This window comes from Trachymyrmex cornetzi, unplaced genomic scaffold (assembly GCF_001594075.2).
Source record: "Trachymyrmex cornetzi isolate Tcor2-1 unplaced genomic scaffold, Tcor1.1 scaffold123, whole genome shotgun sequence".
NCBI lineage: Eukaryota > Metazoa > Arthropoda > Insecta > Hymenoptera > Formicidae > Trachymyrmex > Trachymyrmex cornetzi.
This window is the reverse complement of record NW_017295795.1, coordinates 309975-314647: the sequence shown is the minus strand read 5'-3', so window position 1 is coordinate 314647 and position 4673 is coordinate 309975.

The following is a 4673-nucleotide window of genomic DNA, read 5'->3' as shown; positions in this document are numbered from 1 at the left end:
GGAGGCACGGCAGTGTCGCTACGCGCAGCTTAGCGCCGAGACACTACCAGTGTCTCCAGATAGTTCAACAAAATTATTTTTCAGATCTCTGCAAAATTTTAAATCTTTTAACGAAATCGTTCTTTCCAATGTAAGATTAAAAACACATATTCAACCTAAACAAGTTTAAATTAATCAATCAAAATGTAATTTTGAATTATTTAATTAATAGTCATGGATATGAATAGTTATGAATATATATATTTGTAGAGTTTCTTCTAATGTTAAATAAATAATATTACTAATAATTTAATTATTAACACGTTTTAACATGTTTATATATTTATTAATGTTATTAATAAATATATCAACACATTGAAATATGTATTAATATTATTAACATATGTGAGCAAATTAATATATTTATAATCATATAAAATTAATTAAAACTTATTAAATATATCCAAATTAATACAAGTATACAGAATGTCAATTACTTTTATTCTCTCCATAAGTTTATTTACTTATTATACATTAATATTGAATTATTAACAAACAGTATCAATATCTAAAATATAGCTATTTTATGCGTCAAAAGAGTTATTTCGAGAATGTGTTTTCAAAACGGCAGAAGTCATTCAGGTCCAATGGGACCGAGGAATCCCAATGAGGACGAGAAATCGCGCGGAGGTACTTTATTTATAGTAACGGAAGGAAGCAAAACATCGCTGTGGGGAAGCCAAGCGGCGCAACCGCAAGTTGGCAGGACTATTGGTGGGTGAGAGGTGAATATCGGGATTCTGTGGTGACAACGGACGGTAAATGTCGGTAGATTGTTAAAAATAAAGAAGCCCCGTTCCAACAAAGCAACGAACACGACTCTGCGAAGTCTTTACGAGAAACCTCCGTGAAAATTTATCGGAAAATATACGTAATGTTTTCTCGCACCCGGAAAAATCATCCCCACGTGAGAGTTGTCCAAGTTTGGAAATGCTAAGAAAATCAGATGCGAGAAATCAGAGAGAGCGATTTAACATCATGGGTTTTAAACGTCAAGCGGTTTTAATTAAATCTATGTTGTTAATATTAACACCATCAGCATGGTGAGAATTATATAAACCGTACGGTGTTAAATCAACACTCATATTTTGTACACGAAATATGGGTGTAGGTTAACATCATGGATTTGGAATCCACGTCATAAAGATGTTGATAATATACATAACATCTTAAATCTACACCCGTATTTTGTAGAGTTTATCTGTTATCTCTCCCCTATTTATATTTTATAAATTAATATATTTTTCGATCAGCTATTTTCTTTCCAGAATTTAATTTGCTTTCTTTATAGAAATTTTCTAATATTTTCAATAATGTACGAAAAGAAGGTTTTGTTGAAGCACACTGAAAGAAAAGATTGGCTGCTGCAGCAAATTAGATGGTAAATATGGCATAGCATTTAAAAAGCCGATTTTTGGTTGCTGCAGTCAATTTTTAGTTGTGTTAACCATCCACAATGTCAGTACAGAATTTCGATCGACTAACGCAACCAAAAATTGGTTGCTGCAGCCAATTTTAAAATACTATGCCATATTTACCATCTAATTTGCTGCAGCAGCCAATCATTTCTTTCAGAGCATTTTCAGTTCATTAAAAAATTTAGCTATACATACATATATATATATATATATATGGGGCATTCTTTCTCAAATCAGCCACCCCCCTGCGCATTTTATTTTTAAAGATAAAATTTTTTTCGAAGCGTCAAAATTTCCGCCTAAACCTCAATTTTTTGATGCCGTATGGTGTTTTTTATTTCCTTCTTATGGGTGTGACCATACGTTAAAAATAATGCTCAGTGTTGCGTACGAGGCCCTCGAGTACCCCCGTGACCCCAGCAACCGGCGACGAATAAGCCGCGACAATAACATCGGATAAAGCTAAAGTCGAGGGTGTACGTGATCTTAGCTGATGTCATGAACTTTTAAAAGACATATCTAGGTCGCGAGTATCTTTTATCCTAATTAAATCATTAAAAAAAAAGCTCTCTAAACGTTATTTTTGCATTTTTCAAGTATTTTGGTAAGTCTGAGCATTATTTTTAACGTATGGTCACACCCATAAGAAGGAAATAAAAAACACCATATGGCATCAAAAAATTGAGGTTTAGGCGGAAATTTTGACGCTTCCGAAAAAAATTTTATTTTTAAAAATAAAATGCGCAGGCGGTTGGCTGATTTGAGAAAGAATGCCCCATATATATAATATACAGATTTGAAAATAATTTTGTTGAATTTTTAAAATAATTATGTAGAACGCTCAAGCTGGTTGCTAAAATATCAAAGCTTTTTGCAGCATTCCTCATCGTGCTTCATGAATTTTCTATATAATTATTATATTTTGATGGTCTCTCAAAATTATTATTTTCAGATTTATATCATCTACTTAAAATTTTAGATATTTCGGTAAAGTCATTATTTTCGTGTAGAGACAAGAATTGACGTGTGAATAGCGATCTTTTACTAGTTATGTAAAACGGAGAGATTATCTTGCGAGCGCGCAAGATGGTCCTATAAAATTATTCCAACTTCCACATGTTCATGTATAATAAGTTTATCGCGGAAATTAGCGTGTTGCACCTCTTCCATTTACACGAAAACGTACTTTCCTCTTACATATACGATATAATGTGACTTTCCTCTTATATGTGAGTACACAGACACACACAATCATATATGTGATCAAATGTGTCTGCGACTTCACGATTACACGCCTCGACGCATTGGAAGATCGATGTGTAACCCCGTTTCAGGTTGAGTAACTATATGGCCACGCCGACCTGTCGGCCTTTTATTACATCGCGCGCGTCCCAGAATCGGTGAAGGGACGCCAATTGCCCTTCTCCCTTCGCGATCGCCACGGGAACCGCACGTCGCGATGTAAGAAAGCCGACAATTATCCCCGAGGCCGGACGGCGCGGATCGGTTGATTCGTTAATAAGCCGCGCGGTTCGGCGGCGATATACACCGGAATAATTCCACCTCGTTAATGGGCCGCGCAGTCATTAATTAAACAATAACGACCTTTCAGATTCTCGATCACATACGACGGTGGCGACCGAGGGATCGTTTATGTGCGAGATCGTAAGAACGCAACCGCGAAGTGTGGGGATTTGACTCGACCTCACATTATTACACATCGAGAGAAACGTGAGAGGCGAAATTTCCTTCACGGTGAAATACTTCCATCGCGCGATAGACAACATATCTTTGAGAAAATACTCTTTAATTTAATAAAAATAATTTTGTAGCTCTCTCAAAAATAAGTCAAATATAAGTAAGATGCCTATATATATATGAGCTTCAAATCTAGAGTCGAAACATTTACTGTTAAGTTCATTCTTATTGTTTTTTAAGAGTTATATTTATAAATATTTTATTAATAAATATATCCGTGTCATGGCTACTTTACACGAGATCGTGAGTTGCAGGGGATATTATTTACACACCAACCACAGAGAAAGCTCACGCAGGCATTTTACTTACAATTTGATTTATTTTTGAGGTTATCAAATTATTTTTAGTTTTATTTCTAAACTTTTTTTTTCTTAATTTATTCTCTTTAATTTACACTCTTAAATTTATAATATCAAATTAGATTATATTTGAATTATTTATAGGTCGTCTGACTCAATGTGTGTGTGTGCGCGTCGTTAATTTAACTAAAACAATGAAATTAAACAATTTAACTCGAAAAATTTATTAAATTTGACTCACATTCATTTTAGATATTATTTATTAAGTGTATACTTAGTATATAAAAATATTGTGGACGTTGTTTACTTTAAAACTATAATTATAGAAATGAATTGATTTTGAGACACATATGAGTAAAAAATAACAAAATGTCATTTAACTCAAGGGATTGAGTTACTATTGCTCCTTTGATATCTAAAAATGTAGCACGGAATCTCTTTCGAGCGAAGTCATGGATCACGCGTCCGGCCGGCTTATGGATATTTATCTATCGTTCACAGACGGAGATTTGTCGCGATCAATTTCCTTTGACATGGATTAATTAGAGACTAATTTGGGACCTGAGAGGCGTCCGGACGTCGAGATGGATAAAATCCAGCGCGTCGTGTGCGTGCCGAACGCGTCGTGAGATCGGCGACCGCGTAATTGCGAAATAATGAGATTAGAAGGTACGTTTTGCGTTCTACCTTACGTGCGCTTTGTGCGCACGTTCGCTTGTTAAGCACAACCGACAATTATCCCGTATAAAACAATCGATCAATCCGCTCGTTAACAAGCCTATCGTGCGCAAATATGAGACAGAAGGAGAGATGAGAGAGAGAGAGAGCGAGAGAGAGAGAGAGAGAGAGAGAGAGAGAGAGAGAGAGAGAGAGAGGAAGAAGGGAGGGAGAGAAACGCCGGATTAATTCTTTGTAACTTTTACGAAAGGTTAAAGAGCATTAACTACTTCTTTAAACATGAATATTCACCCATAAAAGGTCATCTCGCATCGTAAATTCAAAAGGATGTTAACGATCAGAAACGATAAAGACGTTTATAAGGATTGCCTACACTGAAAAAAGAGATTGGCTGCTGCAGCAAATTAGATGATAAAATATGGCATAGCATTTTTAATTGGTTGTAGCAGCCAATTTTTGGTTTTGTTAGCCTCCTGAAATC